The sequence below is a fragment of the Pleurodeles waltl genome, chromosome 10, assembly GCF_031143425.1.
Source record: "Pleurodeles waltl isolate 20211129_DDA chromosome 10, aPleWal1.hap1.20221129, whole genome shotgun sequence".
NCBI lineage: Eukaryota > Metazoa > Chordata > Amphibia > Caudata > Salamandridae > Pleurodeles > Pleurodeles waltl.
The window spans coordinates 575,987,364-576,011,675 of NC_090449.1; the positions used below are offsets into that span (position 1 = coordinate 575,987,364).

The following is a 24,312-nucleotide window of genomic DNA, read 5'->3' on the forward strand; positions in this document are numbered from 1 at the left end:
AATAACGCTAGGCATAACAGCCCAAAATGAAATATGGCTTCTCCCTGTTAGCCATGCTATAATCAAGCGCTTCATTACCTAGAAAACAAAACATTAAACATAAATGTTAGAAATATATACCCTTCTAATAGCTAAATTGTTGTGTGAAAAGGTCAAATCTGGGCTCAATCTCGACTTCACTGTTTCACCAACTGGTGTGATCTTGGGCAAATACAAAAATTGTGTTTCACGTAGTCTCCTTTCTAGCCTGCAGGTGTCAGGCTGAGTGGGACTCTGTTCTCTCTTTAGATCTTCCTCATTGTCTTGCAGCTCCTCTTGAAGGCCTCCTGCAGTGCTCCTCTTCAAGGCAGCAGGTGATGCAGACAGTAATCATCCAAAACTCTTTTCTCCTCCTCCTGCCCTTTGTTCTTATGAGCACCCTTAATGCCCACAGCTGTGAACAGGACAAATAAAAGGGCAGAGGAGGCAGGGGGCCTCCTGACTCACCTTCATTCTGTTACCATCAGATTGGAGGATGGTCGGTACAGGGCTATTATAAGTAGCGCTTTTGTGCGCTAATGGCCCTCTGAATAATAGATGTGAAGGGAAATTATTGTGTCCCCTTGTCCCCCCTACCTTCGTCCCCCGTGTCCCCCACCCTCCAAAATCTGGGGGGGGATACATCCCCCGCGTCCCCCACACTTCCTACGCCCATGCTGGGCATGGGTTGTTGTAAAGCATATATGTGAGGCGAACCTGTCTCAATAGAGCCAGCACACACTTATGTGTCAGTATTCGATTGCTGTGCGCTGTCTCGCCAGGTTGCCCCTCTTTGTTCCTCGCCCCTGGGAGTCTCCCGCATGGCTCGGGTATTTCGGCATGTATACTGCGCGCACCCTACCTTTGGAAAGGGCTGGTGGAAACCAGATACGCCCCAACTATGCAATACAAGGGTCTTTCCGGGCTTATGGCAAGTCGACTAACGGGAGACATTTCATTATTATTATTTGGTATTAATTTTGGTGTCTTCTACAGGGCTATTATTAACGAAAATGTAAACTGGCTGTGATAACGTATCGAATTAGATACGGTACTACACGGACCTCAGTGATAGTCACACCGAAAGTTATTTTTGTTCTCTTTTTTATAAATTGAGAAATTCTTCTGGCGTATCAGCGGGTGACCTTAGGCCCGGAGTTTCGTGATGCTCCGAACCCTGAATGTAATGTAACCGCCCTCCCCTTTTTCTGAAAGAGTCCCAGAGACTGGGCCTTTGCCTCTGTGTCTCTCACATGAAATGCAATCTCCCCAGCAAGTGACACCAAGGCTATTTTGGAGACGGGGAGGGCCGAGCACGTCACCAGCAGCACACTCATCCATTCGACTGCCAGGGAGAGGAGGGGGCCAGGGGCAGAGTGGAGACACGGACCCGACTCTCACCTACCGCAGGGGACTGGGGGGTCTCCGAAAGCACGACCCCAGGCACCGAGCTCCCCTCTGGAGGGGGAGGGGGATCCCCACTTAGCGTGTGTGCTCCCCCCTGGGATTGGCTCACTCTTAAATTTTAAGGATATAGTTAATCCTGAATTTGGAAACTCCTCAACTATACCGGATGAAAAACTCATTGGATAATATTGTTATTGCACCTGAAATAGATTTTTGCTGTGGCCCTGACCTGTGAAAAGGTAAGTGACAACCGGAGGGACATCATAATGTAATGTGGGGTTTGTAACAGCAAGACATGGCATCAAAGCAGCCTTCACCGGCCACTTTTATGTGCGTCGCCCACATTGAGTGGTGGTTATTTTGCACATAGCAGCTGGGCATCGCGCACTGGGAGACCTCAACCTGGGTGACAAACTCCTGGCTGACTTGGGGGCCTTTGCTCCATGTCAACTTGTGGCTCCCCAAAAAGTAGTCGATTCCCTACGAAGGCCATTGCGACTGTTATTATTCCACAACAGCGAACATTATCTTCAAAACAACAACATGCTGCTGGTGTATTTTGAACACCTCAGTCAGATACAGCGGTTTAATGCATAGCCGGACACTAAAAGCAATACTTTTTTTTTCCAAGTGCTGCAATAGACTGGGACACTTGTGGGTTCCGTGTGCCTGATGGTCCTGTTTTCAGTCACGTTTTATTGTATTTGTCGAACGCTCGGGGCTGTCGTTCAAAAAAGAGCAGGGCAGGCAGCCCCCAAGCTATACGTCAAATGTTGTATTGTTTGTAACTTGGGCCATTTCCCCTGTCAATCGATGCATTGCGTCTGATGCGGCAGTGTGGCTTTTATCATTTCCATTTTCTTTTTATTTAGCGACTACACGGCTGTGCCTTTTTCTGGCGTTTGATGAGATTCCACCTGATGGGGCCTGTGCCAAACGGACCTAAGTCCTTCAGAGATGGCATTGCTACAAATGGCCATGCTGCGATATTGAGCTGGACAGCTGGGGGCTATTTTGGGAGCCTGGGTTTACCGGGGTGGGTGGTGCCGCATGGCAGTGGCATGAGGCATATAGGAAAATAAAGTGGATTAAACAGAGCTAAAACTTCACAAAGGCTCCTGTTCAGTTGTTATCACATGTTATATTTATGCATGGAATGCGTCGCGCCTGGGAAAGAGAGAGACACTTCCCTTAAACCTTTAATACACACTTGGGCTGGTGTGTGTCATTTGCTGCAGCACTCTAACATCGGCGTTATTGCTGTTCATGATTTCAGTATGTTTTGCTATGCAACGTAAACATGAGGGCCGGTGTGAAGCCAGATGCTATCGAGGAGTCCAGATGGGAGATCTTTTGAACCCATTGTAAAAACCTTTGGAGTAAGAATCCTGAAATTTGTCGATAGCGTCTCAAAAGCTACTGCGTGAGAATCTGTGATCTTGAGGACTTTCCCCATTGTCCTCTGGGAGTTCCAAGTACAACTGCATATTATATATACTTAGTTGCGCTGAGTGTAAAATGCAATTTATTAACTAAAACCAGGATGCAAGGGGTTACATTTGTGCAGCCAAGCAAAATCACAGCGTAGAGAACCTAGCTATTTTCTTGTATAAAGTAATTGTTACCTGCAGTTTCTCAGGCAGCAAAGTGTTTTTCTGGCACATTTCAGTGGTTTGAGCCTGAAACATAGCTCTGTTTTTAAATGTTTTTTTTTCAGTGAGAGATAGAGAGACAGGAAGCCTTTGATTTCAGTTCAGTGGACCTTCTCAACCTCTCATCCCTTTGTGGTTTTTGGAATGCATTCCCCCAAGTTCGTGACGCTATTATCAGATGTTTAAGAGGCAATTCATTTCGTGGTGTGCAGTAGCAACTGTATATATTATGTATGAAAGTACTTACATGTTTTGTATAGAGATGAAAGAAGGTGAGGTGATTTGTCACATACCATAGAACCAGGTAACCGAAAAACTAGGTTGGATAGTTTGTCTACTTGCCAGGCGCGAGGTGTGCTTTTATGCTACCTAGCTGTATTTCTTCAAGTGACATCTACTGCTAGTAATAGCATTTTAGCTAAGATGATTTTACATTTAAGACATTGTTGTTCTGTTTTTTCTCAAAAGTATTCGCTGGCTTCAAACGCTAGAACGTGCTTAGGTGTCTCTCATGACGGCAATGTTCTATATTTTAATGCCAGTCACAGGCTGGTCAACCAATCAGCATGCTCTCACAACAATTGGACATCCTTTTAATGATTTGGCTTGACAGTGCAGCTGTTGCCTGACAATTATGTGAGCATTACTAGAGAAGGGCCTTGGCTCCACCCACACGTTTGGGGCCATAAGTACGTTTTGATTGGGCAGAAGTTGTGTGTTTCCACAAAAAAGTGCTTGACCTCCACACAGCTGTGATCTTTTTGTAAATCAAACAGCCTGAGAATGAACTTTCAGGACCACACACATGACACTGTAAAGCCATTAAAGTGTCTTAGATAACAAGAACAATTATGGTGTGTTTCTCTGGCTGGAGCACAGATGGGAGGAGAACAGTCATTAACATGCATGGGTATTTAGGTCTGGCTTAGCAGTGCAACTTTCACCTGACCTTTTAACCTACACCAATATTATTCTATAGTTCTTTGCTTCCACACAAATACATAGTCATTCCCATGCTATTTACTTGTAATCCTTAATATTGATATGCAACATTCTTGTAAAACCAGCCTTATTGGCATTGCCAATGCTTGTTTACATCATGGGTGAAAGAAAAAAAATCTGTCAGCAACCTGCAACTCCATAGAGTTGAATCTTGGAGAGACTAACTCGAAACTTCATGCTTCAGAGGCTTACAAAATTACTATCACTGTTTGCTACTGCCATAACACAATTCAAGTTTGTAATTGCATGAAGTAGCAATAGTAACCCTCATTTGGGTGCTGTGACCCTTGTGATCAGTGCTAAAATTGGAAAACATCTACTCCTGGAACCCATAAATTCGGGGGTCACATGTGGCAATAGAAAGGGGACCGGAGTCACGAGGGAAAGTCATGAAACGCACAGTCTGAGGGTCAACTTATACATTTACTTTTTAAAATCTTTGCTGCGATGAAATTGACAACAAGGACAATCAGGACTGTAAATTTGTTCTGTCTTAGTTGGTCACAAAGATTGCTTTTTAAAATATCTATGGTTTTAAGGCACCTGCTGCAGAGATCTTTGTGAACCCAGGAAATCTCAGGAAATAATAATAACATTAAGTTAACTCTGGTGGGTAATGTAGCCGCCTTAGGGATACTTTTTGCGTATAGTCACAGTTTTGATCATAAAATAGCATAGAGTTAATGTGTCTACTGCAAAGCACATTGTGTAACATGCAGATCGCAGATTTATATATTATGTAGATAGTGAGTTACTGCTTCTGACACAAAGATGTTTTTGTTACTACAGGCATGCAAAGCTCTACGTTTCATTTTACATCCTGGCTCTGCGTTTCTTACATCCATGCCGTCTTAGTATATAATGCCTTCCTGTAAAGCAGATATGTGACTCCTTTGCCCTGTCACCCTCATTGTCTTATATACCACAGCCTGTACATTGATTCAAAAATATGATTTATTGTCAATGCTAAGCGCTTCAACACTATGTTGGGATGAGCAGTACATTTAAGGACTAAATAAAATAAAAAAATAGTAAGTGCAATTGCAAAGTATTATTTGTCTCACTACTCAGACAAACTGATCCATCTGATTGTCTTAAAGTGCATGCATATCACTTATGTACAGGGGTTGAACAAAGGCAACAACCTGCCTCCAATGTTTCTCTTAAGTACTTCTTAAATTATAACAAGCTGTGTGTCTTTGATGCCCTCTGTTGCAATGGCATTTACATGATATGCTCCAGATAGCTCCCAGCCAAAATCCCTGCCATAATCATACTCATACAAAAGGAGGGTTTATGGTCCCTTAAATTAGTCATTTGTTTTGCACACAGCTGGAATTAAAATAAGCAACCCCCCTCATCTCCTGTAGATTGTAGCGCCGAACACAAAGCATACAACGTGCAGGCATTGCTATATGTGTTCCAGTTTTGGCAAATCATACCGGGACAAATTCAGAATACTTCACTGGGTCCAGCCTGGATCGCGCCTCAGGGTCAATAACAGCTGCTGGAACAGGGATCTGCATGAACCCCCCCATTTGCTGCACTGCTTGTGATGTCACGTCATCTAATATAGCGAAGCAAAACAAATCTTATTCTTCTTGAACTATAATTTTAGGCATCTCTGGAGCAGTACTAAATTTGAGCCGGTGATTGCAGCACAGCACTTATCTTTCTATATGAGATATGTACCGAGTACAAAACAAGGAAAACACACAAAATGGAAAGGCAGATCAAGAAAAACACTGTAAAAATGCCACAAACAGAAACCAGTAACCTGCAACAAGGAGAAAAAGTGGCAGCGAGCATCAGTTAGTGGATTAAAGACTACCAGCTTTGACATGCAGTGTGCTGATGTGTAATTGTACCAGCCGATATTGGTGGTCCCAGTGCACACACAGTTTTGCCAATGGTACCAAACTTAAATGTTTTCGCGTTCAAAATTCCCCCATTGATCCTGGGTATATAACTAAAAGTCAATCAGCACACTTATGCCGGTCTGGTCTTGTGTCTCCCTTTGCACTCTTTGTGCTTTCCCCAAATGGGTCGGATCTCTTTGAGTCTCTTTAGTTTCTCTGAGTAAATCTCTAGTAACTCAAAAAAATCTAAAACTTCTTGCTATTTGTTAGCTTTGTTTTACTATCATTTAATGTTGAATCAACTTAAACTTCCATTGTGGATCACATTTTCTTTCAACAACATTCTCTTCAAGCAAAAATTTAATTTTATGCCTCAATGCATTTTGGACCCCTGGTCCTTCATCAACAGGTAACTTTCACCCTTTGTTTGGGTTCTTCATTTTTTATATTTCCGCATCTGAGCAGAAATGGAAAGTACGAATTTGCTCATGTGTTAAGAAATGACATTAGTTAAGGGCCATATTTATAAATTAGCGCCGGCTAAAGCCATTCTGAAGCGCCATGCGGGCGCCGTATTTAATCAATGACGTTAGCCGGCGTTAGCCGCCGGCGCTGCCTGGTGTGCGTGGAAAAAAACGACGTACACCAGGCAGCGCGTAGGGGGATATGGGGCTTGGGCGTCAAGAAATGGGGCAAGTCAGGTTGAGGCAATTTTTTCGCCTAAACCCGATTTGCGCCATTTTTTTCGACTCCCAACCCCCATAGAAATGACTCCTGTCTTAGCAAAGACAGGAGTCATGCCCCCTTGCCCAATGGCCATGCCCAGGGGACTTCTGTCCCCTGGGCATGGTCATTGGGCATAGTGGCATGTAGGGGGGCACAAATCAGGCCCCCCTATGCCACACAAAAAAAAAAAAAACACTTACCTGAACTTACCTTAATGTCCCTGGGATGGGTCCCTCCAGCCTTGGGTGTCCTCCTGGGGTGGGCAAGGGTGACAGGGGGTGTCCCTGGGGGCATGGGAGGGCACCTCTGGGCTCCTTCAGAGCCCACAGGTCCCTTAAGGCCTGCCTTTTGCAGGCGCTAAAAAACGGCGCAAAAGCGGCCGTACGTCATTTTGCCCGGGAGTATAAATACGACGCACATGCCTCGGAGTCGATTTTTTAGACGTGAACGCCTACCTTGCATCTCATTAACGCAAAGTAGGTGTCCACGCTAAAAAATGACGCAAACTCCATGGACTTTGGCGCTAGACGCGTCTAACGCCAAAGTATAAATATGGAGTTAGTTTTGCGTCGGAATTGCGTAAAAAAAAACAACGCAATTCCGGCGCAAACGGAGTATAAATATGCCCCTAAGTCTTCTCTTAAGATCGAGTCTGAATGCATGTGGGTCTTCAGTTCTTCCATAGGAATCAACAGGTGAGTTGGTCTGGATGTGCAGAGAAAGATCCTGCGTCACTCGTGTGGTTTGTCCCGCCCCCAGCTTTGGAGCACAGCTTCAGACACGGGCACCCTTTCTTTCACAAATTAGGCACTGCTCTAGAAATAACCTTACTACTTGGAGAAGATATCACAGCTCAACCAAAACTCACGCATGCTTAACATCCACCTAGGGCTTTGGAGAGGATATAAGATAACACAGCAGAGCGCTAGTAAACATTGAAAGAAATAAATAAATATTATTTTCAGTTTGTGATGTTGGTTATTGTAACTGGATTCCAAGTTTTTCCATCTAATCACCTGGAACATTAATATTTACTTGAGCTAATGGACATTATCCTCTGCTGTGAGTATTTGGGAGTATGGGAAGGTCTTAGTGCCTGAACTCCAGACTCAAAACTGCCTCATTCTGCCAATGAGGAGCAGGTGAAATCTGGGATTAGATGCTAGTCCTGGCACTATGTTTCATTCCTGTTACAATTGGTATCTTGCTCGTTTGGTGTGAGAACACCACAGAATACACTTTTCCTTCCTTTGAAAGGGTTAATGGATTCTGATCACATCACCATCTGAATTGCTTGGCCTAATGTTATCATGCACATTTGGGTTCAGCTCACACAGCACAAAGTTGTGGTGAGGTTTGTTATGAATATGCCTACAAGCATTCCATAAACACAAACACTTTCCGTCAGATAGTAATGAGTGCACAGCACAGGTAGTAGTAAACAAACAAACTTCCAGCAAAACACACCAGAAAGCACGTATTTTCAATAGCCAACATAACACAGATTTGCCACAAATTCTGCTTTCACAACAGCCATTCCCACCATTACACATCACACACTAACATCTAAAAGAACACATTGGCCAGAACTCCTATCAAGCACTAACCCAGGCTCAAACATGCCAACAACTCAGGTATCATGTGCTCAAAGCACTTGCTGACAATAACCTCCACACTCCCCAAACACACACATCTAAATCCTCTGGCAATTTGCAAGTCTTTTGTTACATTAGGCTCCTTTTGCAGGATCATCCCAAGACTTTTTGCCTTCACCCTTCTGTCTTCTGAACCCGTTTTTTGTTGGCTTTTAGAACTCTGCACACGTTATCACTGCTAACCTGTGCCAAAATACGTGTGCTCTCTCCTTTAAACTCGGTAGGATTGGCTTACACCCAATTGGCATATTTAATTGTCTTGTAAGTCCCTAGTAAAGTGGTACTCCATGTGCCCAGGACCTGTAAATTAAATGCTACTAGTGGGTTGCAGCACTGCTTGTGCCACCTATTTAAGTAGCTATTTAAACATGTCACAGGCATGCCATTGCCCCCATGTGTGCTATTGTAGAGTGCCATTTCGACCTGGCAAAATAAACCCTTTGCCAGGCCTAAACCTTCCTTTTTAATATACACAACTCACTTCCAGGGTAGGCCTTAAACAGCCCATAGGGCAGGATGCTGTGTATGTAAAAAGTAATTAATGTACTTTAATGAGAGTAAAACAACTCTTAAATGTGTTTTTCACTACTGCAAGGCCTGCCTCGCCCATAGGATAACGCTGGAGTTACCTTATTCCATTCAATAGGCTGTAACCTCTAATTAGGAGCAGGTAGATGTTCCGGATTTGGTGTCTAAAGAATTGTAATGAAAAGCCCTCTTCAATGGCGAAGTCAAATTTGTAGACACAGTTCTGAAAATGTCACATCTGGAAAGTTGGCACTGTGTTGTCCTAATTATTTGGCACCTGCAGCCTGATCCTGGGTCACATGACTAGGTGTCGCTGACAGCTGGTCTATGTGTATTGCACCCAGACTGTGTGTCAAAAGGAAGATATGAGTAGCCAGGATCGGCCTCTCTGACTTAACGAAGGGAAGAAGCTGTCACCTACCACACTTGCACATCACAAAGGCTCTGTCTGAGTCATCTCACAAAGAGCTGTGGTTATTTTTGTGAACTGTTACTAGATCATGATATAGTATACTTTAAGGAGGCGTGACCTCAACTCTTTGCTGAACTGGAGTAGGGCTGGGATGAATCTGATAGATACTTTGATGTTGTTTCAGATTCTGGGTGCATAGATGGAAAAGTCCTGCTGCCTTATTTTTACTTTTTTGTTTAAGTTTGGTTAATTAGTCAATTAAAACCATAATTACATTACATTGTGTATATAAACATACCACTAATAAAATCAAATTACAAACATGCATTCGACAATTTAAAACATGATGGTTTATAAAAGTCCCATGCTCCTTGTCAATAATACCTCTATTGTTATGATCTGAAGCTCCTAGACACTTATCACAATTAAAGGGCTTAGGTATGACCTTTGCTGGTAAAGCTGAGTTATAGACACACTTACCGCTCCCTAGCAACTCAACTAGTTTAACCAGGTTCTAAACTCGCAGTGTTAATACTCATAGACGTGATGCCAGTTAGATCAGTTCAAAAACACGCTGGGTTATGCCACATAATACATAATCATAAGAGCTGTATGCATAGCTTAAATACCGTCATGGGTCAGCTAGTTGATCAAGTGGGCGCATAAAGAGCTAGTGCAATAAGTAAAGTGCAAGTGGTGCCTGTCGATTTAGAATTTTACTTAGGGCCCCAAGACAGCAAGACGGGATGGGGCTATTTGATGCTCAAAGCCCCTAGCAACCAGGATATTTTGAAATTTACCAGGGATGGTGAGTTTGTCACCTAAACAGGCTTGGTGCACTTTGTGATGGCTTTGTAAATGATGGAGCTGTTTTCAAAGATCATGTGGGCTGGCAGGGGAGCAAGTGCAGTGTATCAGGGTAGCAGTGATGTGATAATATTTCCTCTGGCCCTGGATGAGATGTACTGCAGTGTGTAGGCTGTCCTCAAGGGGGGGCCGTTGTGGAGTTTGTTGAACAGGGCACATGGTGTTATTATGTGCCAAAAATTCACTTTGAAATGTAACTACTAGATTCATTTTATGTTACCAATGCATGTACTCACACACACACACACAGCTCTTTCAAACCTTCACTGTGCTCTCCTAGCCACATTGGGATGTCACAAAACTGTATGCCTTTGTTTTCCCTCTCACTGTCTGCTGATACTACATAGCTTCAAGCCCCTTGCATTTGAAGACCTCTAAAATAGAAGATGCCTAAGCAGTTAGTAAAGCTTTCCGACCTTACCCATTGAAGACCCAGCGTTCTAAGAACGAGGAATAGCCACTTAATAAGACCACAATACTGTATCATATCATAAGTTAAATTGGCACCTGTCCTCAAAGGGTAACCGTGGGCTATGCAAAAGGTCATCACAATGATGAAAACAGGAAAAGGCCAAATCAATGGCAGAGAATACCCGGTTTCTTACTGGTAATCTTTATTACTCCAACTACAGGTCTTCCTGTCACAGTCCTCAGACAATAGGCATTTTTCCTGCTTCACAAAAACCAATTACCTAGCTAAGCTGGAAAAAATCACCTTGATGGCACTTAATACCCATCGTGCCTAAAGGGAGAAACTAGTCATGAAGAAATCCTGAAATACCAAGTGAAAGAAAGAAGAAACATTTACAATACAGAAAACATAGGAGGGAGGGGCTCAAGACTGAAAAATATTGACCTGGACTTGGAGTATTATAGATTACTGTTAAGTACCAGGGATTACCTCCTCGTCTGTCTTCCTGTCCCAGTTCTTACAAAATGAGCCAAATCAAAGCATATAGTGATTGGTTCCTAAAGACCAGAGGAAGGAAAGAAAGAAGCAAACACAGCTTCATGATGCAACACCTGTTAAGTTTTAATTTTAATAATATGTATTGCACACCATGAAATGCAGATACAACGCGAACCAAATTCTGAAGATGTCACCATGCCCAGCTGAAGATGATTATGGGCAACAAAGTGTCCAGGGAAGCCCACGTTGAAGCATTACAAATGTCTCTTATGGATGCCTCTTTGAACATTGCACAGGAAGAAGATATGGCCCTAATAGAGTGACTCTGGAACAATGAGGGAAGGGAAAGGTGAGTTGTATCATAAGTGTGAAAGATAGCAAACTTAATCAAATTAGAGGGAGTGGCTGATGATGTCTAAGACCTTTTACAGACAGGCCGTAAGTCACAAACAGGGAGCATACCTTACAAAATGAACTAGTTCTCTCCAGGCAAATTGGAAGAGCTCGGAGAACAGCTAGAGAATGGAGCCTTTCCTCCTCTGGAGAAGAGGGATTAGGATAAAAAAACTGAGAGGACAATATTTTGTGGGCAGTGAAATTCAAACAAAACATTGGGAATAAAAAATTGACATCGACGAAGGATCACCTTCCCGTCACAAATTCTCAAAAAGTGAGGCAAGGAAAGTAATGCACCAGTCTCAATGACCTTCTGACCCAAACAGATAGCCACCAAAAACAAAATCTCAGTGGAGAGAAATTTAAGGTCTGCCAAATTAGGTGGCTCAAATGGAGAACCTGTTAAAGAATTGAGCACCAACAGAAGGTCACAAGAGGGGACTGGAGAGCAAGAAACTGGCTGTTGAAGAAGAAAGCTTCTTAGAAGAAACACGACCAGAGAAGCCACAAAATCCATAGCAGAACCCAAAAGGCCAGAATAGATGCCCAGTGAGCCCAACGAGTGGAGACAGCCAGACCCAGGAGAAAGCTGTTCCTGAGGAAATCCAAATACTTAACAGGGTCTCAAGGACCCAAGAAAAACTTTGTCCCGGCACTAAGATACAAAATTCTGCCAGTGGCAATGGTAGGACCTAAGGGTGGAGGGCTTTCTAGAAAGCTGAATACTCTCAGCCACTTCCAAGAAACAATCTTGATCCAACAAATTCAGTCACTCCAGTGCTATACCCCCAGCTTCAGGTGCATCCGAGAAGCAGTGCTGAGACACTGAACGTTCAGAGGAGATGCACGAATGGGGAACTGCCAATGGGGTGGTCAATTCCAGCTCTATAACAAGAGGAAATCAGGGTCTCCTGGACCTTTCTGGAGCGACCAGAAGGACCTCCTCATGATCTTCCTGAGAACTCTGGGAATCAAGGGAAAAGGGGGAAACCTTTACAGACGATTCCTGTGTCAAGGAATAGCCAGGGTATCGATCGCCCAAGCCTTTATGGAAGGAACCAGGTGGCAAAAATGTGGGGGAAGAGCATTCTCCTCTGAGGCAAATAGGTCCAACTAAGGGAGACCCAACCTGGAGAGAATCTGATGGATAAGACTGAATGGGAGGCACAGAGACACTGAAGAGGGGAGCAGTCTGCTCAGGGAGTTTGCAGGCCCATTCTCCCTCCTCAGAAGATAGACTGCCAAAAGAGAAAGGAGATTCCCCTCCACCCAAAGACCTATCCTCCGGGAAAGAAGAAAAAATGGAACCTGCATTCTCCCCTCATTAACCGGTTGTCTGTTTGTAAACACACTGCACAGTTTTGTAGAAGTGGAGCAAACCACTGAAAGGCCTTCCACACTACTGCCAGTTCTCTCCAATTCTAACGGTGGAGGCTCTCTGAAAGACTCCATTTGCCTTGTGCTTTCGATTCCTCTAGCACTGCACCCCAACCAAGTGCACTACCATCAAAACAACAATTGGAGAAACAACCAGACTCTGGCCTTTCAATAAACTTAATGGTATTAGCCACCACTGGAGAGCCTGAGTTACAAATATGGTGTAACTGGAAATGGGGCCTTGTAATCCAGGGAGGCTGGATTCCAGTACTGAAGGAGATGATGGACTAGAAGGTACAAATTCATGTGTTCCCCGCACAGAAGATGTAGAGTTCATGCTGTTTCCCCCCTGGCCTCTCAATCATAGATGAGCTAATGCTGGGGATTGATTGAATAGAATAGACAGATGATGGATGAGAAAATATTGTCTTTCCTGAGTAAGGAACACTTTCACCGTGGCCCCATGAACTCCAGAGTCTGAGTGGGTTGGAGAGCGTATTTCATGTGAATCCAAATTCCACTAGAAGACTCTAGACTTGCTGCACATGTTCTACTGCCTTAGAAAAAGAAGGTGACGTAATCAGGCAGTCATCAAGGTAGTGATAAACTTGAATACCTTTAGAATGAAGATTGCCTAATAATGGGGCCAAGAGCTTTGTAAAAACTCTTAACGTCAAGGAAAAGCTAAAAAGCAGGACCTGGAATTAATAATGCTGCGTCCCACAGCAAAGCTGAGACATTTTTGGTGGGTCTTGCCAGTGGGAATGTGGAAATACTCATCTATCAGATCTAAAGTGCCAAGTAGTCCTCTTGATGAATCAACTGAAGGATGAACTGTAATGTCACCATTTTGAAAAGCTTTTGGGGAATATGGGGATTTACCCCTTTGAGGTCCAGGACTGGCCCATAGTGTCCTGTAGTCTTCTGACAGAAAAAAAGAATGGAGTAATATTCTTGATCTTTCTCTGAAGGAGGAACTGTTATTTGTCTCCTCCTTGTGTGTCCCAGCCATGGCTCCTCCCTCAAAAGGGATGGTTGCTACTTTTAGATTGTGGAGGTGAAAAAGCTCTCAGATAACCAAAAATCTTGCCCCTTGGAGATGTGTGAACAGGAGTGTTTTTCTGTTTTCCACTGACAGCAGCGCCATATCCTCCAATTGTGACCAAAGCTCTTAGAACCTTGAAAAGGCAATATCATCAGGATTGACACCTGGGAAGAGTCTGCTTTAGAGGCCCACATCCAACTATGGCTCCTGGATGGTATTAATGCCCCTAAAACAGCTATCAAGGCATACAGATTCTTAGACAAAAGGTATGAGACAAACCAAACTTGAAGTTCCATCGTTAATAAAAGGGATGAAGCACCCACTCCTTCATTCATAAGTGGTGCCAAACCTGAAAATACTTCAGAAGGGATTGTACCATATAACTGGTGTAGGCAGTTGCCCTGACAGAAAAATTTAAAGCAGAATAAGTGTGCTTGACAGTGTCCTCCACCTTCCTACCCACCTGGTCAGGTGAGAAAGCATCTTCAGAAATTACCATGTCTTGCGAAGAGAGCCCAGCCATGGTTATCCACCAGAAATGAAAGGCAACCATTTCTCAGAAAACCCCTCCATAAGGTAACACTTAGAAAGGAAACAAGGAAACAAAAGTTTTATCAAGTTCTTTCCAGTCATGTGATAGAACATTACCTACTGCCCTATTCAGGGGTAAGGAATCTGGATCAGGACTTTGATACTTTGTAAAAAATATCCTCATAAGTCCCATCTTCTACTGCCATTGGAAAACCCAGGTTCTCTCTTATTTTGTGCTTAAAAAGATGAGAGAGTCCACTCCCTGTACAAAGCGACACGCTCATCCTCCTCAGAGTCCACTAACTGCAAGCCCCGAATGTGGAAGCTTAGTAATTTAGGAGAGGGACCATCAGGCTTTCGAATTTTGAAAGCTGCCTTCACTGCCTAATTGATTAGCAGGCGAGGGGCATCAAATGTAGGGACCCCTTCTGACCTCGTGGAAGGACCTTGAGGTATTCCACAAACACGCTGAAATCTGCCGAGCGCATTTCCTGACTCCAAGTTGTTTCAATATAAACAAAATAACACAGCTCCCAAACTCTTGTGCGAGCTTCCATGTTGGAGTCAGAAAAAGCCACAACACATACATGCAGGCCAGGAAAGCAGGAAACTCTGTAACATATGGCCACCTGAAAGGAGGGGTGCTCCACTTCCCAGCAAATCCCGGATCTGGTCAATGCCTGCTCAGCGAGGCGACATTGACCTAGAGAATGCTGAAGCTGGTCTCAGGAAGTTGTGCAAGTATGCAACGGTTAAGAAAACACAGAATAAAAGGAAAATAGCACTTATATTAGCTTGTCAAGTAAGGACACAGCAGTGCTTAAAACTTAAAAAAGGAACAGGATGTGTTCATGACTATTTCCTCCCTTTATGCACGATGGGTATTAGGTGCCATCTTGAGGGAACTTTTTTGGCTTAGCTAGGTAATTGGTTGCTGTGGAGTAGGAGAATGTAAGAACTGGGTCAGGAGACGGACGAGGAGGTAATGCTCGCTATACAAATGCTGACAACATGTGACCTATTCTGTCTGGTACTCACCTATCCCTGAAGCGACTCCGGTCTGTCAGAAATAACTCTTCACTTCCCCCAAGGCCAGACTACTACTGCGAATGAATACTTCGGATTTTGTCAGTAATATCAAAACATCACTGCAGCATTATTCATCGGTTACCTGTTGGCAGAAGTGTATACAATATTGTTAATAGATATTGTCCAAACTGGGGCTTAATTGGAGGCACATACGTGGTTCTCTTATGATGCATTTTTTTGTGCTGTTTGAGAACACCATCTTGGTCACTCACACCGATAAAACATGAGGATGAAAAGGAATCTGCTTGCTTTGAAGTCCAGATACCTAGTTCACTGAGCTTGTGAAGTTGTTCCAAGCAAAAACAAATATTTGTGTGAATAAACATTATTGCATGATTATAAAAACAATAGTTGCAATACAATACACAATTGCAATGAAAAAAGTACATAAATGCGACTAAAGGTACCATCATTATACCGCCATCTGAGAGTTTTTTATGGATATTTTAGAAAGAGACTCACTCCCGACAGCTGTTGCAATACAATAAACAATTGATACATAGAAGTACGTAAAAACAACTCAAGTTGCCATCACCATTCTGCCATCTGGGGGAGTATTTGGTGGAAATGTTAGCTTTCTGCCTCCAACGTGTCATGAAATGAGTCGGCCCTCTGTTAGTCCATTTGTAGCGACAAACAAGAATATTTATCATTAAGATGCACCAAAAGGGAGAGTCCAATGATCTTGGTGGCCCCCCCACCCCCAGAGCAAAACAGACTTCCATAAAAAGCTATTTCATAAGAATTAGTGCAGCAGATTGTCGAGGAACGACTTCTATAGTCATTAGTCTGTAAAACGTGCAAATGCGAAAAATAAAGTGTGGCGTATCTAAAACAGAATTAAAATTACATCAGAACTCAAGATGATTGAAGAGCATAAGCTTTATCAGTAAAAAGTGCAGATGCAGTGTATCTAGAATAAGTTAGGAAAGTACAGCAAAACTCAAGGTGGATTAGGAACTTCTGCTGTATGGATAGAAAGTACAGGATCAAGGGTCTAGACAAGTTGTAGTAATAGATCCTCGAGCGCCATATGAGACCTGTAGGGCATTCTAAGTAGTAAACAGTAGCGGAGACCAAAAGCCAGAGCAGTTATTTATCAAATCCCACCCATTCCCTTCCTCTGCTTGAGCCATGGCCTCCACCCTTTTTGTGAATTGCTGCAGGAATTCCACCAGTGCAAAATTCAACCTGAGGTCCCTAGGATCAAAGCAGGCCAAGACTGCCTCTTTACAGGACCTCATTCCCCAGGCATTTCATCCTCTTCGTCATAGTTCTCGCTGGACCTACAATAGTGTGGGGCATGGACACAGTATATGGATAATGTCTTCCTGACCCTGTTCACAAAGTCAGTATTCCCTGGCGCTTCCTGTCTTCTCCATGTAGGATAATAAATTGGAGTAGGTATTATCCCCAGCTGTATTTCATAAACTGCACCTTAGCCCGGTCATTAAAGAGTTTGCTTAGGTAGCTCTGTGGTTTCAGCTGCATATAGGTTTGAGGAGTCATTCAGCTGTGTTTAGGTAGAGGCAGGCTAGTGTTGTCCTCAACCAATAAAAGTTGTTTACTGCTCATTTTTGCTAGCCTTTTAAACTCCTGGTGACTGATAGGTGCCAGATATTTGTTAGGCCAAGAGAGCTCAAGGCCTGCAATAGGTAGGATCTTGCGGGGGAACTTTGCTTTGATTCCAGTTCGGACCACAGGTAATGACCCAATTAATCTTTTGCGACACGAGTTTGTGGCAAAACAATATACCTGCCATCATCCATGTCAGTGCTTGCTTAAGGATGCCAAATTCCAGCCTGATCAGGGCTGGGGATGAGTGGGAGGGGAGCTGAAAAATTGAATTATAGATCTTAAGTAACATTTTGTCCAGAACGACACTGTCCCGCCCCTTGAGAGCCTCACTTCCATACGCTAAATTTGGAAGAATCTTTGCTTGGGCTACCCGGAGGATCAGCGTCAATGTGGGACCTTTTAGTTTTGCGACAAGGGATCTAAGGCCCACGTTCAATGTGTTGCCCTTCCTTCCAATTTTTTCCAATTGATTGCAATATTTCCCATTCCCATTAAAGTATACTCCAAGGTATTTGAAGCTATTGGTTGACTCAATCCTTTCTGGGTGCAGGAACCACGTTGGTTTTTGTGGTCTAACCCCTTAAATGACCAGGATCTTTGTTTTATTTTTATTATTTGTCAAGCCATTCTTGATTGAGAAAGCAGAGTTTGCTTCAAGAAGGTGCTGCAAGCCAACCTTAGTTCTACTAATCAGGATTAGATCATCTGCGTACAACACATTTGAGAGCTGAGAGCCCCCCATTTTAGGCAGATAGGAATTGATTGAATTTAACACGGGTGACAGATCCAATAGGAACAGATTAAATGGTATCGGTACAAGGACACAGCCCTGCTTGAGCACCTGTGTGGTTTTAATCGGCCTGGACCAGTGAGAACCGTCCCCAATTTGTATTCTGACCCATTCCTCATGCAAGAGTTCCAAGGCCCTAAGTAGGCTGCCCAGGATATTCAGAAGGGCTAGTTTCTGCCAGAGCTTCCCCATGCCAACCCTGTTGAATTCAGACTTGTAATCAATGAAGCCAAAGTAGACTGGTTGTCTTTTAGATTTTGCATGGTCAGATAATAGGGAAAGAGCCATAAGGTTAACTAAGGTCCCAGAATACGTCATGAACCCCGTTTGGTTTGGGGGGATGATGTTTTTGGCCTCTGCCCAAAAGTGTAGCCCCTCTAATAACCCTCCTGTGTAATATTTGGCATCATTATCAATGAGAGCTACCAAGTGATAGTTCCCTGGAACCCCCGGTCTCTACCCTTGAAAATTGGTGCAAGAATCGAGCCACTCCATGAAGGAGGAATACAATTAAAATACAAGATGGAAGAGAAAAGCAGTACTAAGTGACCAGACCAAATTATTGGATTTTCCTTGTAAATGGCTGATGGGAGTCCTCCAGTACCCGGCACCCCCTCTTTACAGCCTTTTGCTATTTGTTTCTGGATTTGACTAGCAGAGATGGAACTCCATGATGCACAATAATCAGTGTTACAGGTCTCAAGAGTTAGGAGTTTAGTAGCCTCCAAGCTGTCCTGTATGCATAAGACTGGTTTCTTTGTGTCTGCAGGTTAAAGTGGTCAAGCACGTAGTGGTACCAGGTTGGCTCCGAGAAGCCACATTTAGAAGAATTCTACCCAATCCATTTATAGCCTGCCAGAAGTTTGCAGAGTTATTAGACCTGATATCATACAGTAATATTGACCAAAATGAGCTCTATCATACCGCTCGGAAAGCCTTTTTCTCCGCTTTTAGTTTTCTTCTTGCCTCCCTCAACTTATGAAGAATTATTGGGTCCATTGGTGACCTTTTAAGGGCTCTCCACATGAGTTTACTGTCCCCTTGGCCCTTCTTATCAAGTAGTTGGTGCCCCTCCTGACAGGAGAGTTGTATCTTGTACTTCGTGCTTATTTCTGGGTGGACCTGGCTTAGCATACTGACTTGTGAATTTTTCAGTAAACCTTACCCTATGAGACAAAAAGTTTCCTTTAGGGGAATGAATGGAAGCAAAAAGTTGTTTAGCCGTTGCAGTCAAAGTTGAGTGGGTATCAGTGGTACACCTGATGCATTTAAGGTTGATTGTGTGTCCTTTAAACCCTAGGCCGGTTACGGAGTCAAAAGCATCCAGGCTAGTGTCCAAGGTTATTGCCTGTGGATGGTGGTCACTGTCCATTTTTCCACCAAAGCCGAAAGAAGAGATGGTGTTTAATAGGGGGGCACTGACAAAAGGTGAAATCAATTAAAGATGCCCTAGTTGTTGTTAAAAAAGGGAGGCCAGGGGGTTTATCCATGGCAATGCAACCATTTAGAGCTCTGAGGCCAAGGTGTTCAAGGTTGCGTTGCAAGGCCTGTCCTCTTTTTTCAACTTTGTGCCGCCCAGGTTGAGCTTTAGGGAGTGTCATCCAAAAGTTATCTTCTGCCTCTATGATCTCATTTACGGATAACGTGTTCAGGAACCACATATTAAAGTTGCCTTATATCACAAGATTGTTACTGGCCGCCTCCGAGATTAAGCCTATTACAATGTCAGTCTGCTTGTCGGATGTCTCTGTCCTTGCTGTGGCATTTGGATGAATGTAAATGTTGACAAAGGGAATTTTCTTGGGGCAGCCATTGGAAGATTTAAGTAATAGGCCTTCTTCTTGTAGGCCAGTCTTATCACTGTGTTTCTCCTAGGACTCAGTTTGACTGGTGATGGATACATACATGGCAAGGCCAACCATACTATGCCCATGCTTTTGTATATTGATTGCTGGTGTAAAGTGGGTGACGTAGCTCTCCAGAGGCTGGGCCTTTTGTGACCAAGGGCCAGATGTAGGAAAAATCCAAATTACGACTTGCAATTTGCGAGTCCGTGCGACTCGCAAATTACAACTCGCAATTTGGTATGCAGAAAGGTGTCTAAGACACCTTCTGCAACTCGCAATGGGGTCGCAAAGACCCACCTCATTAATATTAATGAGGTGGGTCGCAGTTTGCGACCCCATTGCGAGTATGGGCACTCACGGGGATGGTGGCCTGCTGGAGACAGCAGACCACCATGTCCGTGACTGCTTTTTAATAAAGCAGTTTTTTTTTTTTCTTTCTGCAGCCCGTTTTCCTTAAAGGAAAAAGAGCTGCACTTAGAAAAAAAAACGAAACCTTTTGTTTCGGTATTTTTCAGAGCAGGCAGTGGTCCCTTGGACCACTACCTGCTCTGAAAAAGTATTTTTATTTCCATTCACAAAGGGGAATGGGTCCCTTGGGGACCCCTTCCCGTTTGCGAATGGGTTACCATCCACTTCAAGTGGATGGTAACTGCGATTTCATTTGCGACCGCGAATTGCATTGCGAGTCGCAAATAGGAAGGGAACACCCCTTCCTATTTGCGAGTCGGAAATGCATTTTGCGAGTCGGATCTGACTCGCAAAATGCATTTCTGCATAGCAAAGAGGCTTTTGCGCCTCGCAAACGGCGTTTTACGCTGTTTGCGAGGCGCAAACACTTTGCTACATCTGGCCCCAAGTCTCTTGTAGAAGAATGATTTGAAAGGTACGGAGGAATTGAAGGGTATCAGGTTCTCCCAGCTTATTTGCAAGACCATTGGTGTTCCAGGAGCATACCTTAACAGCCCGAACTGAGGAGTCTGTTAATTTGATATTTTGTAAGCATAGGAGTTTAGTTAAGGTTGAGACATCTGACGGCCACCCCTAGTTATCCACTGCTTCAGGACCAGAAACATGTTTTTCATGAAACCTGCTGATTTGCTGTGAAGCCGGATCTGGTGTATTGCTTTAGGTGTTTCTTAGAACTGAGTAGACTGATCTGTTTCACATAGGTGTAGTAACCTCTTTCCTCAAGCACTCTAGAACATGGGGATATCTAGGTTCCTTTAATGGAATGATTTTAATCCCCTATTGCTTGAAAATCTCAATGCTGTCCAGACCTTCTGAGCCAGCTCGGCGGATCTCCAGGTTACCTTGGTCCTTTCATTATTCTGCCCAGGACCTGGGACAATGAATTTGATGGAGACAATGCCATATGATCTAACTTCCCTAAGCGAACCAATTGATTGAACAAGCTTGAGGATGTTGCCCTGGTTTAGAATGTTGAACAAGCCCCAGGACGTGTATTCGGAATAGAGAAGCATGCAGATTGTTGCAGTTGGAGCTTGCAAAATGCCTTGAAAGCCAGCGCATGTATCCATGGAAGTGGGAGCTACTCACACTCTTGTGGCAGTGGGTGGTAATGCCTGATTATTTTGAAATTCCCGCTCAAGCCCAAGGGATGTGGCGTTAGCCACATCGTTCCTACTATAAACATTACTTAGGGAGGCAATCAGACCCCCTGCATGGGTATTTGGGGCTGAAAGCAACCTGCCTGAGTTAGCTGTGGTCGGGAGCATTGTTTAAGGAGCCAACTTACTTATCGATGTCGATCCCAAGAGGTTATGTGGGGAAATTGCTTGGGGGGGTTTCTGTTGAGGTAGTAGTTTGATAAACAGCTGTGCTGGCCTGCTTGATCAAGACGTTGTTAGGTGAGACAAGAGGACACCCAAGCTGGGTAGTTAATACTGAAGTAATTCTCCCCTGGTTATGTGTTGGAAAATAAGATGTAAGGGGAGCCTGTTTGTCACCGTACGTAACACTATAGCATCTGGTAAGGCACTGGCAGGACGGGCTTCAGTCGCATCAAGCGTTTGGGCTGAAACAATTTGCTTCAGAGTCCAGTCTGCACTTGCTGGGGCCTCTTTCGGGACTCTGGGGCACTCTTTTCTTCTTGGACCAGGGCGACAAGGACAGGTTGTTTTTCTTGCATGAAAAATTGGGTAGGTCGTCAAATTTTAATTCTGATCTTGGTTTTTGTTGCAACCCTTACTTATTTTGATTTCTTACTTATAGGCTCCCCTTCTGCTGTTGGGTGCTCTCTGTCAGAATCCTGTGGTCCAGTTGGAGGGGAGAAAATATCCCCTGGATTGCTGCCCTTTGTTGGCGCACTGTGACTATTGCCATCAAAGGGGCTGGATCTGGGGCTCCCATTCTGTGGGATTGCGTCCTCGCCAGAAATAAGCACATTTAGACCATCTCCTTTGCCAGTCAGATTCCCATAATCACCTGTTGCTTCTTATTCCTGTGTCCCTACTATGATTTTTGAGGTTTCACATTAGCCACTACCTTCAGATCACCCACAAACTTTAACATCATCTCTGGTAGCATGATTAACATGTCTAGGACCGGGAAACAGTTGCAACCCTGGATGGCCCCTGTGTGTCAGACTGTGCCCTTATTATCAAGTCATTTAGATCTGAGATCTTTTCATCAATTCTTGCTACATACATTGCTAGGGTGTTCAGGAGACTGATCTGTATGTCGATTTTTTTGGCTTGGAAGTTCATTGCCTCCACAGAGTTCTGTAGGATTCCAAGTGCTCTGGCCCAGAGAGACTCTTGCAGCCCCTGAGATTCCACACTGCCAGTTACAAAGGGGCTAAAGTTTTTTGCTGCTTCATTACCATACGAGGCCAGCATGTTCTCCCATTCTTTTAAATGCAGATATGAAAGATCTTTCGCAAATGTACGTAGATCCACATCAGTGCAGGCCCATTATTTAATCTATTTCCCTGTAGATTTTTACATTCTTTGTGATCTATTTTCTCAAATGATGCAGACGCACCCTTTGATTAATTTAATGAAATTGGTCTGGAGCCGCCACGTCCTGTAATGTTGAACAAGGGGGCTCTGGCCCAGGAGGGACCCGCTTTTTTCCTCTTCCTCTATTTGTGTGATTAAATGAGACAAGTCTTCTTCTTCCAGTGACAAGCTGAGCGCAGGCTGTGTTAGGTTTCCTACTGACGTAGGTTCAAGATCGGTCACCCTGGACGTTACTTCAGGCCCCTCTAACTTGCCTTGAAGCAAGGGGCTGAGTGAAGCTCTCATGCTGAGATTATCAGGGTGCTTCTCGTCCCTGCCCTGATCCGCACTTTGAGAGGGCAGGGGCCAGCACTTTGAAGGGAAAGAGCTCATGAAAAAAGCTTTGCAGTGTCCGGGCCTCTCTTCCATGCAAGAGGGGGACAGAGCCCTTGGGCGTACTATCACAGTAAGGCTTAGGGGGACAGGCAGCCTCTTAATGTTGGTGCCAGTGGAAAAGATGACGAACCCAGCTCTTTTAAGTAGTTGAATTTGGAGGTGATTTTTGGCTGAAGACGTTTTATAGCCATCCCTTCAGGGACGCTAGCTTCAATTACTTGCATTGTTGAATCAAACTGATGTACTGTTGATAACATCATTGGGGTTAGTTGTAATATCTGTTCTGGCGAAGCTGGGTGAGCTGAGTTAGCTGTCCTCTTTTGGGTCACCACTGGCCCCCGTGATTTGCCGGATCTGATTGTGTGGGCCTTGTCAGGATAACTGAGCTACTAACTGTAGTTGTCTAGTTAGTTGTCTAGCCCCTGTGCCTTGCCCCACCCACAAGTGGAGCCCATCACAACAGTTGATGCACTTTAAAAGGGAGGAGAGAAAGAGTGGGTTACGTGAGATAAGAGGCTGCAGGGAGAGGTGCAAGCTGCACCGCACTAACTCCAGCTGCTTCTGCGCCTACCACAGCAGGCACCAACCACCTAGGGTCTCTCACTCGCCACCACTGTCAGCTGTTTGCTTTCCGTGAGTCTCCAATTTCTGGCTGCAAGTAGTCCAACGCGTAAAGGTACAGGGATTATGTCCTTTGGGCAAGCCTTAGGATGGGCCCCCTTTTGGCCCCTGCCCCTCTTTGGGATCTAATGATGATTTAAAAATAGTGATTAGTATGATTTGAGGATGATTTGTCAACTGCTGTTACCTGTCAACCCGTTGACTTCCACTTCCATTGTGCTTCTGTTGTCACAGGCAAAGTCAAGTACGCCGCCTCACCCCTCCCTTGAGCTGTTAGCTTGCAACAGAGAGATGCGACTTAGGGAGGAGGGCACAAGCACGCACAGTGAGGGGTTAAGTATTAAATGAGCGCACTGTGCTCTTCAAAGCAGTTGACGTCGTTCTGCTCAGTGCGCTACTTAAAAGTGTTCTTTTGGGCCGTGGCACCAGTTAGGTCACTGGTGCCTCAACCACTCTGGCCTGCCCGCTGGCCTTTGCCACACCCCAGCACCGGACCCACGATATTTTCACAAACTGCTTCCTCTTCCCTTGGAAATCCCACTTCGCCCGCTGAGGAACTGATGGGCTTCTCAGGCGGTTCTGCTGTACCCTGGAGGACAGTAACAAATCTCAACAGCCGGAACAATTTTCCCACTTAGCAAAGACT

General features: G+C 44.3%; 1 protein-coding gene across 2 annotated transcripts in view; it reads left to right on the forward strand.

Annotated features, from left to right (window-relative positions):
* Positions 1-1,375: 1,375 nt before the first annotated feature.
* Positions 1,376-24,312, forward strand: part of OBSCN (obscurin, cytoskeletal calmodulin and titin-interacting RhoGEF) — a 1,961,032-nt gene continuing 1,938,095 nt past the window's right edge. For both annotated transcript variants that reach the window (XM_069211034.1, XM_069211033.1), the window contains exon 1: positions 1,376-1,664. The gene's annotated coding sequence lies outside the window, so the exon portion shown is untranslated. The remainder of the gene's footprint in view (positions 1,665-24,312) is intronic.